A 10,847-nucleotide genomic window follows, 5' to 3' on the forward strand; every position below is an offset into this window, starting at 1 on the left:
GAAACAGGAAACGAGCTAAATTAAGCTGGAGCTATAGCACCATCTGGATTTTGCACAGGTACATCTTAGCACCTCCAAAGATCTTCCCATTGTCATGTAATGTTGCCCTGTATCTGTGCAATTATTTTGAAAGGTTCCTTAGTGAAATATTTTGTGATATTTTTCAGAGAAATAAATAAAATTGGAAGCCATCATAAAAAAATCCCCTCCATTCCCACCAGGAGGCGCACTCTTGGAGTACAGTACTGTACTTTTAGCCACAGGCTCATTCCACCACGGTATGCTAAATTGGCAATTCAATGTTTCTACCCGATGTACTCATTAAATTTATTTTAAATTATTAATTTAATTATCCATTAATCGATTACCTCGCTGTCTTATTAGTTCTGTGAGTCTATCTTTGTTTTTTTTATAATTCTGCTACTGTATGAGTCTGAATTTTCTCCTTGTTGGGATGAATAAAGTTTTTCTAATATTTAAAAACAAACTCTCGTGAGATGATAGCGCTATCAATGCTTACTGGTGCTAGGATCTCGCGAGAGGATTTTTAGCGGGCTAGTGCCCCTTCCTTGAAGAGCGCGAGTCAGTCAATTTAACGTGAGGATGGAACGCCTTCGCGGCGAACGATCACAGCGCGGAATCGTGCTAAATCCTCCGAGGACGTTGGTAACACCAACCAATATCCACCACTTGAAGCCAAGCTGCAAAACCAAGACGGGGAATCGTTATCCGTTGCCTTCGGATCGAATTGTTATAGCTAGTTATGCTAACATTGTAGTGGTAACTGATGCTCCGTCCGGACCCGCCAGCTGTAGTTTGACCTCCATTAGCACAGGCACCTGTCCAGCTGACCCACGTCTGTCACCAGGGGAAGGACCTCGGCGCCCCTTAAAAAAACCCTGGACGAAAAACTGATCTCCAGGTACGTTTTTTTTTAGTCGCAAATCGAACAAAGACTACAACTGGACTGAGTATTTTAAGGAGAGCGTCTTTTTGTTTTGCTTGCCGACACTTTATTTTTACGACTGCATTTACATAGGATGGATTTCAGAACAGCAGGAAAGCGGCCGTCTCATTTTAAACAAAGAATGCTAATGCAGGGCATACGTATTTAATGGGTGGATGGGCCGAATTAAGGAAAGAAGAAGGTTCTGAAATGTAAAAGAGATTCGGGAATATACGTATGCGAGCAGTTGGGGTCGGTAACAAGCTCAGTCCAGTGTCGTCTTGTCAGTTGCAACGAAGGACGTTTTCTTAACCTTAATACACAATAATGTGGAAAGGCGTCTTTTAAAAGTTAATACATCACAGTCCGAACCTTCACTTATGCAAAACTGCATTGTGTGAATGAAATAAAGCAACATTAGTTAGGTGTTACCCTCGTTCAAAGCCTACGAGCTACAATCATTTAACGAGTTTGCCAGTATGTGTACATCTCTATAGACAACAGCAGAAAGACGTGCCTCGAACAATTATTTAATAACTTAATTGACGCATGAGCAACTTCTATTTTGATACGACTATTTTAGAGCTTATGCCGCACTTTATGAAGCGATTCTTTCGTGAGGATAACGAAGAAATCTTTTGTCGGCTCCTGTTATGCGCATGAGCAGGAAGGGATGAGGCGGAGACAAACTCGGAACCGCCCACTTTTGCCAACGCAAACGAGATTAAAGTTACACGGGCAGGGATGAAATCCTTTTTTTTTTTTTTAATCAAACTAATCATTAATTACAATAAAACAAATACAATACAGGCAAGAGCACACGTCACTGGTCATCTTCAGATAAAAATTTGCCAAGGGTACAGACTAGAATTAGGGACAGATTATTATAAGTAATTCAATGATTTAAATCGGGCTAAAGTCCATATTGCTTTCAAATTTTTACAATCTGAAATAGTTTGTAGATATTCCCCAACATCCATTTTAAAATGTTCAAATGTTGGAATTATTCCAGAGCACTTCATTTTCAGTATATATTAGCCTGCCAATATATTTACATTAAATCACAAATGACATTTTTTTGTTTTCAGTGGGGATGTAGTTTAACATAATATCTATTTCTTGAAAAGTAATATCCACATTAGGTAGTTTCTTTTTTTTTTAATGTGAGTTTGTAACTTTTTTTTTTTTTTACAACCGGACATAACCAAAACAAATGCTGAATATTGTTACAAAAAGTGCATTTATCATTAGTGTTAATTTTAAAGTGAAGTCTTTACAGGATAAATTCGGTGAATTATCTTGTATGTGGCCTCTTTAACTTTATTAGTTATACAGTACTTACTGGGTTTTGTCCATAGCTTTTCTCAAATCAATGTCCTTTCCAAATAAAGAATTTCAGTACAGTGGAACCTCGGGTCACGACCGTAATTTGTTCCAAAACTCTGGTCATAACCCGATTTGGTTGTGACCTGAAGTAATTTCCCTCATAGGATTGTATGTAAATACAATTAATCCGTTCTAGACCGTACAAACTGTATGTAAATATATTTTCTTTAAAGATTTTTAAGCACAAAAATAGTTAATTATATCATAGAATGCACAATGTAATAGTAAACTAAATGTAAAAACATTGAATAACACTGAGACAAACACCCAGGTTCCCTGCACTCGCTCTCTCCTGCACCGGCTTTCTCCTCCTGCTTCCTGCCTCTCCTGCAACCTCCTGTTCTTTCCTGTTTTCTTCTTTTTCCCTTTAGCTGAATCACGCTTCTATTTATGAAGAGGACGTGGTAGTCGTGGAAATTACGGATGCGGACCGCTTCTCACCTGTGCACTTAGGTGAGAAACGCCCACATCACAAACTCCTCAGGAACCTCTTCGGCCACACACCACCTCGCCCCCTCGCTAAGCTGCGAGTGCAGTGACTATTTATTAAAACTGGCCTTGTTTGACAGGAGCTGTGGACCTGCTATACCACAGGAGGAAGCTGGGTTGAGAGGAGGTTACAGTTTTGAGATAGAGTCCCTCTGCGTGATGCACCGAGGACAATGGACAGTACAGGGAGAGACTGAACACGTGCGGAAATCATCGGCGCATACGAACTGGAAGGGAAACTGGCTTGTTTGTCACCCGAGTGTGTGGTTGTGAACAGATGCAAAAGTTTGGCAAACGTTTTGGTCGTAACCCGATTTGTACATGGTCCGAGACGTTCGTGACCCGAGGTTCCACTGTATGCTGTAATAGTAGGGGTGTGTTCATCTTGCAATAGAGATTTTAAATTTTAAATCGATTATTATGTGTATAACTCAAAATATCTTTTCCCTGCAGTTTAATACAAGCCGTAAATTCTTTAAACGTTTCTATTAGACTTTTACTACAACCTCTTAAAATAGTCGGTATTTCTCTAGGAGCAGCCTTTATTACAATTGGCTGGTATGAAATCCTAACCTTGACCACGTCTGTCTGTGTGTCTCCCCACCCCCCGAGCTCCATCTCTACCCCGTCCCACATCAAGGACTACTTGGGCAGTCAAGTTTGTCAAGCAGTTGCCCAAAAGAGGGCCCAGGGCAAATGAACAGTGATAATGTTATCAAACTTTTACAAGTTATTGGCAAGTTTGACAAAAGCGTTGATAATCCTAGAAATGCTAAATATACCCAACTATGATGTAAGGCAGGGGTGCCCACACTTTTTCGGCTTGTGAGCTACTTTTAAAATGACCAGGTCGAAATGATCTACCTACATTAAAAATTATATACACTGAGTATACTTTATACATAAAATATATGTTGCCGAACCTTGCATAACTGAATAACCTTTATGGCATAATAACAATTCAATACATTTATGGTCGGTACAGTATTTGGATTAAATAATCTTCATGTGGGAAAAGGCTGACTCGCATAAATAAGTAGAGCTGAATAATGCAGTCAAGGAGCTTTTGAATTCAGCCGAGTGAAAACTGACGGCTGTCCGATTAACTGCGATTTTAGTTCCCTCTCCTTTGTCTTTCTCAGATCGCTTTTTGGAAGGACGTCAGTTTTGTAGTTTTTATGAACAGTTCGAAAGGGCCTTTCCACATTTTCCTTCTTTGGAATAGCAATTATAGATTGACAGATCAGACAAATGCACGTCAATATATGATAGACTAACGTTTAAAAAAATTTTTTTTGAATGCAATGCGATCTACCTGCACTACCATTGCGATCTACCGGTTGATCACGATCGACACATTGGGCACCTTAAATGTAAGGAATGAGTTAATCGAAATCATGATAAATATACTATGGGAGCAAATAAGAGTGAAATAGAAGAAGCTGAGCTATTCATGTGATTAGTAGATGAAAGTAAAGACAGTCACAAAAAAGATCAGGTGTCTGTGGTGTCCACTCTTTGCAGTGATGCTCTATGGGAGGAATTTCTGCATTGCACTCCAACTAATAGATTAGACGCTGATTCACTTTTAAGAACAATCGGAAGTACTTTTGAGTAAATGCAGCATTGATGCCAACACTTGCATTGCCCAGTGCTACGATGGAGGAGCTGTTCTGTCACAATGGGGTAGCAGAGAAATTCAGAAAAAGAAGCTCCACAGGCACAGTACATTCCCTGTCATGCACGCCATTGAACTCTTGTTTTGGTGGACTGTGTTAAAAATGTCTAACCGGCAGTTGAATTCTTTCAAGCGGCACAAGTACTGTACAGTTTTTTTTGTTTTTTTTTTTAATTCTAAGCTCTGTTCCTCGCAGTCTTTTTTTTTTTTGCTTAAAAAACAGAAAGAAATCAAATCAACACTAAAGAAACTTTCAGAAGCAAGGTGGGCTATTTAGCATTTGTGTTTATGGACAATTCAGAAAACGGTCCATGCAATTTGTGCCACTTGAAAAGACACATAATTTGTCATTCAGACATTGCTAAATAAATGTATGCAGTCAGAGACAGCCAATTTACTCGGTAGCTTTCTTTATTTGAGAATCCGTTTCGGGTCACAACTGATCTTGTTCATTCAGTAACACAGACAACTGAAGAGAAGCACTGTGAGGAATCGTGGATGGACACATTGGAGAGAGCACAGGTCCAGGTCGCAAAGAAAGTGGCATTTCAACTTGGCTGCAGCAGGACAGGAGGTATGCCCAAGCCATCACATCACCAGCAGCACTTTGTGGTTGATACTCAGACCACATATTGTCCGCCCTCACCAAAAGCACAGAGGATTTCTGTAATTATGGTTTCCACCCTGTAATTGACAGACTTGTCAGTGAACTATAAAGGTGCTTTTTACTAACATCATGTGCTGTTTTGAGAAGGCCATCTGCTGTAATCCCTGAACAAGCAATCACTGTCACTGATGGCTCATCACTGTGGAATTTCAGGTGAGAACCTATCTGCAGAAATTCACCAAATACACCAACTTTTAGTTTGTTTAAATAAAAAATAATAATCAGGGTCAGACTGGTAATACCACATTGGAATTCCTGGATATCCTAAAGCCACACAAAGATGCATTTATGGATGATTTGCATACGTCTGTGACACGTTCTGTCAGCTCAGCATCTTGTGAGCACAGCTTTCTGTGTTAAGGAAAAAACAATTTGAGAAGCTACAGCAGAGAGGATCATAATGGCAACCTTGGCACTGAACACAGTCATCTCTAGGAGAGTGAAGGCCCGTGATGTGCAAAACGTCCTTGATTGAACAGCAGGTGCATTGTCCTCTTGTAATCATCTGCCGGTGAGTAGATCTGGTCCAGTCGCTATGTTTTTACTTTGGTTGCTGCAAAATAGGTCATGCTGACGACATTTGTTGTATATTGATTTGCAACTGATGTGTTAGTTTGTTTTTTAAAGGCTGAAAGGGATGTTGATCGTGTGGCACCGTTTTCCTGGGTTGTGGTTGTTATTTGCAAGTCCATTGTATTGCTGTATGAGATGGTGGTACATAACCTACTACAATACGTCCGTGTGCATCATTTCTTTTGAAAATAGTTCAAATATTTTGCAGATGTCATGGCCAACAATTGGCAGCATATGGTCTGCTACAAACACTTCCTTAGCACCACCGTAAAAAAAAATATTGTGCAGCATCTCCCTCGATATAAAGGTTGTGACTTTGTCATCTTCTGTTCTTAATAATGGTTTGGAAAACATGCTGTCCAAGTTTAGTTTTTATACATGTTTATAAACTTGTATATTATTGTAAGTGAAAATGGTAATATCTTTTAGCAAATATCAGTGCACTTTCCTTCAAGTTTTACTTTGACAAGATCACCACGTGTTTTGACTACCATGGTTTATCCAATGATTGACGGACTTTTCATTTTAGCGTGCTGGTGACAAAAAATATTACATAAGTGTTGTATGGGTGGCATTCATTTTGCTGCAGCTTAGGAAATGCTTTGTGAACTGTACAAGGAGTTGTGAGAAGTGCAAGTCTGCCTTGAGAAACTGAGCCAAAGCTATTGAGAAAAACTGTAAAAATGGTGAGAAATATTTAGATTTTCTAGTTTCAAATTTGGTGTAGCGTAGTTTGCAGCACCTTGTTCAGGGTTGACCTGAAGAGCAGTTGATCACTTTTAGGGGACATTACGATAACTCCATGCCACTGCAGTTAATGAAGCATACAATTGGTATATTTTTGATGATTGGATGGACTTTTATTCACGTGATGGTTTACACCATGAGTGAATCCTAACATGTTTTGAAGTGTAAAACTATTCAGTTGAGAAGCAACAATCTGTTTTGATCACAAAGACAAATACACTTGGAAATTATTCAAAGTTCAAGTCATTTATTCATACAGTATGTGCCAAAGCATTTTCAATTTGTAAAAAGTGATGAGAAATGTGATTCTGTGGTGCTCAGGTGACTACGTGTATAGAAAATTGTATTCTTAAAATTGGTAATCTCAATGTATTAGAAAAGGATTATAAGCACATAAGAAAAGTAGACACTACGTTTTATTAAGTATTAAGATGTGAGAGTTAGGAGTTAAAAAGCTTATGCCTATATATTTTTATTACCCTGTATAAGCCACAGACCACTATTATCTCTCAAGTTAGTCTGAACGTGCAGGAGAGTTGAGTTGGGCCCCTCGATAAGGAGGGGAGTGTAAATAATGGGGGAGTGCTGGGAAAGAAGTGGGGTGCAGGTAGGGGCTGTCAGACTAATATGATGGACAGCGAAGAGTTTGACACCCACCCAGCCGAGAGATAATAGTAGATTAATTAGGGGCAATAAGAAGGCTAGAAGTCAGATGAGGAAGAGCAATGGCTTGAATGAGAAGAATTGTAATCAAAGAAAAAGGTACCCATTGTTGGAGGCTCATTGTTCCATCTTAAGTGAGTCTGTATGTCCACCATACAATAAAGCTTAATTCTGCTGTCTGCTGTGAAGTCTTTGAGTCCCTTCTTGGGGGCCGAGGGCACCCCTGCTGTGTCAGCCTGCCTCAAGATGTGCTGTTTTGACAATTTAAAGTGTCATTAGAGTATTAGTCCAAAGGAACTGAGAAAACCACCAGTAGTCCGTTGCACTGGAATATAAAGTATAAAAATCAGCAGTGATTACTATGTGGTATAGCCATAAAAGTTATATGAGAGTCTCATACTTTAACATTACAGCAACATCAGTACATATTAGAATTGTAAATTAAGCAAGGTTTCTCCCATTGACAATTAAATGTTACTGGAGTCTTTCTCATGGTTTCCTCACAAGGTTTCAGGTACTGAGATCATAGAAACAGGAGACACAAGTACATCAGGTGAGCTGATTTGTGTTGTCTACTGATAATGAAATTAGATTAGATCAGGTAAACTATTCATCCAGATGGGAAATTCAGATCCATTCAAAAACATAAAAAACAAGAATTCAGACTCGCAGGACAAATAATACAATCAACCAACCAACAAATAGATAGATGTATATTGTGTATTTATTTCAAAATAAACTTAGAAAAGATTGTCAAAGGTGCATCTTAGCACACGTGGTGGAATGACCCTGTGGCTGAAAGTGCCCCCAAGAGAGTGTCCCCTGGATGGGATTTTTCTTGCTGGCATCCCGTTTCACCACCATCCTTTTTTTCGACAGCAGGTTCCAGTGTATCCAGGGTTAAGCCTGTGATGGAGCAGGCTTTTCTGAGAAATTTGTTCAGGTCTTTGTGCTCATGTTGCTTCCCCAGGAGACCAGAGTGTAGAACGCCACACCGGCTACTATGGACTGGTAGAACATTCCCAGCAGCTTGCTGCATACATCAAAAGACTGGAGTTTCCTTTGGATGTCCAGTTTTCTCTGGCCCTTCTTGTTCAGCATCATATTGTGGTCAGACCAGTCCAGTTTGCTGTTCATGTGAACCCCCAAGTACTCCCTGGAAGGTGACTGCTCTCAGTGGCTCTTTTTCATGCAGGAAGTCCACCGCCATCTCTCTTGTCTTTCTGATGTTGAGTTGCAGGTTGATGTCCCGGCACCACAAGACAAAGTCCTCCACCACCTTCCTGAACTCTGACTCGTCTACATTATTAATATTGCCTGTAATGGAGGAGTCATTAGAAAATTTCTGTAGATTGGCAACGCTGGTGTTGTGCTGGAAATATGTTGTGTAGAGGGTCAACAGAAAGGGAGACAGGACAGTTCACTGAGGTGCTCCAGTATTACACACAACCATTTCTTGACGCACAGTCCCTCAGCCTCACATCAATATTGAGCTTTTTACCCAGTATATGAGGCAGGATGGTCTTAAAGGCACTGGAATAGTCAAAAAATGTGATCGTGACTGTGATGCCAGCTTTGTCAAAGTGGGAGCTGATCAGAACATCTACCATAGCTATGTGTGTCTGATAGGCAAACTGCAGAGGATCCAGATGTTTGAACTGCAGGGGATGTAGCTATTTTAGGACCAGCATCTCGGAGGTCCACCTGATGTACGTATGAAGTAAGACTAACTGGTGTTCTTTATATTAATACCTTTTTATTTATCACAGCCCTGGAGAATGGTGATGTGTTACATATTGGCTGGACATGCAGATAAGTACAGACATAGCCAAAAATATTAGTACTCTTGCATTTTATTTAAAGTAATGCATCATTCTTCCTGGAAAGTTGTCTTCTTCTTCTTTTGGCTGCTCCCATTAGGGGTTGCCACAGCGGATCATCATCTTCCATCTCTTTCTGCCCTCTGCATCTTATTCTGTGAACCCAGCCACAGGGGGTGCACAAACCAGTGTGTTTCTTTGTGCCGGTCCCAAGCCCGGATAAATGGGGAGGGTTACGTCAGGAAGGGCATCCGGTGTAAAATTTTGCCAAATCAATATGCGGACAACAATACAAATTACCATTTTTCCTGGAAAGTATTGAAATAAAAAGTTATTTTGTGGTCCATACATGCAAGTCTTTTGGATTGCAGTGGAACAAAGCAAAAACAGAGCTGTGGAAAGGACTTGATTCTTGTTCAGTTTTCAAAGACATTTCAGGGTGACAGAAATTCCAGAATATAAGAAGGTGAAAAAATGTTCAGAGCCTTGCATACAATTGGGAGTTTTTTAAAATCAATCATAAACGAACACGGACAGCCGGTGTAGCAATGCTAGAACTGTTGTGACGTGTTCAGATTTTCTTTTTATAGTTAGTAAACAAAGCTTGAAAATGTGGTTGATAATAAATGCAATGATTATGTCTCTGTTATATATGCTTCACTGACAGACTGAGGACATTGTTCCTCCCCCACACTATGCGACTCTTCAATTACACCCGGGGGGGTAAACGCGAACATTATTCAAAGTTATTGTCTGTTTTTACCTGCATTTTTATTACTCTTTAATTTAGTATTGTCTTTTTGTATCAGTATACTGCTGCTGGATTATGTGAATTTCCCCTTGGGATTAATAAAGTATCTATCTATCTATCTATCTATCTATCTATCTATCTATCTATCTATCTATCTATCTATCTATCTATCTATCTATCTATCTATCTATCTATCTATCTATCTGCTGTATGTTGTCTGGTATGGCAGTCATAAAACAGTGCTAATGTTTTTGATGCACCATCTGTTGGAATGACAAATGCAACGTGTATGTCTTTATTATATGCCGTTTGGTATGGGATTCGTTAAAGCAATAGTAATGTCTGCGATGTGCCATCTGTTGGAATGGTAAATGCGCCACATTTTATGACTACAAATGTTTGCAATGCACCATCTGTTGGAATGACAAATACAATGTATTATTTGGACTAAGGATGTTTTTAGTGCACCATTGTTTGGAAAGACAGAGACCTATCATCCAGACACAGAGGCACATATCCTATTATTAAGATGGATAAATGTGTTTTAATTAAGAAACTAAAAAGTGGGGGCATCACTATCTTCAGCACTTATTATGGGCTTAGCCCCACCCAACCCCCATTCCCCGCCATGTGGTTGACAAGCAGTAAGGACTTGTGAACATTGTGGTCTAGAAGCTTCAATGCATTGGGCAGGTGATGAGGAGAGCTCTCGTTGATCAGGGGATGGACACCTCTCGCCTAGCTGGTCTGGAATTCAAGTATGTAGCGGGCCCAGATGTGTTTAGCTTCAGGTGCATCTTATAAAAAATGTTTGTGATGCGCCATGTATTGGCATGACAGTGACATAACAACTGGACCAACATACTGCCAGACACACAGATAACACACAAACACTTATCCTTTAACTAAAGTGGATTATATAGCATACGGTTCTTAAATTTGGATCTTTTTATATATGTGGGTTTAGTGTTTACAGGTAATGATATATTAAGAATGACTTTCATGTTTAAGGTGCAACATGACCGCTATGAAGCAGCAAAAGAAAGGAATGGCATACAAAGGCACACAAGACATCTCAATACCAGATGAGAATGTGATAAATAGGGTCTGTTCTTGTTCGTTTGGTT

The sequence above is a fragment of the Polypterus senegalus genome, chromosome 15 (genome assembly GCF_016835505.1).
Source record: "Polypterus senegalus isolate Bchr_013 chromosome 15, ASM1683550v1, whole genome shotgun sequence".
NCBI lineage: Eukaryota > Metazoa > Chordata > Cladistia > Polypteriformes > Polypteridae > Polypterus > Polypterus senegalus.